The following is a 364-nucleotide window of genomic DNA, read 5'->3' as shown; positions in this document are numbered from 1 at the left end:
CCGTTCTTTTCTCTGTCCTCTCTACCTCAGGGTCTAAAGAATGACCATTATTCTCCTCCCGCGGCAGACATTTCCTTACCTGTTGCGTAGGCGGGAGATTTTGGCAAGCTGTTTGGTTGTTTACTCACTCAGTCTCGTAATATTCAGTTTTATATATAAACAGTCTCATAACTTCGCCATTTGACTCCGTGACAAAATTAGAAGCAGGTGGATTAAAGGGTAAATGTAAACAAGGAGGACAAGGATGTTAGATAGAGGTGTTGCTGAGTGTTCCTGGCCAGATGTTCCTAAACTGAGCTGTTGCGTCAAGGTGCAGCGTGAACATGTGTGTGTCCTGAAAGCTTTATTTCCAAGCTAGATTTAG

The 364-nt window shown here is 43.4% G+C and overlaps 1 protein-coding gene across 1 annotated transcript in view; it reads left to right on the top strand.

Moving 5' to 3' along the window:
- Nucleotides 1–364, top strand: part of LOC119594247 — a gene marked incomplete in the record, with an annotated part of 93,703 nt that overhangs the window by 67,574 nt on the left and 25,765 nt on the right.

This window comes from Penaeus monodon, chromosome 33 (assembly GCF_015228065.2).
Source record: "Penaeus monodon isolate SGIC_2016 chromosome 33, NSTDA_Pmon_1, whole genome shotgun sequence".
NCBI lineage: Eukaryota > Metazoa > Arthropoda > Malacostraca > Decapoda > Penaeidae > Penaeus > Penaeus monodon.
This window is presented reverse-complemented; position numbering and strand designations above follow the sequence as displayed.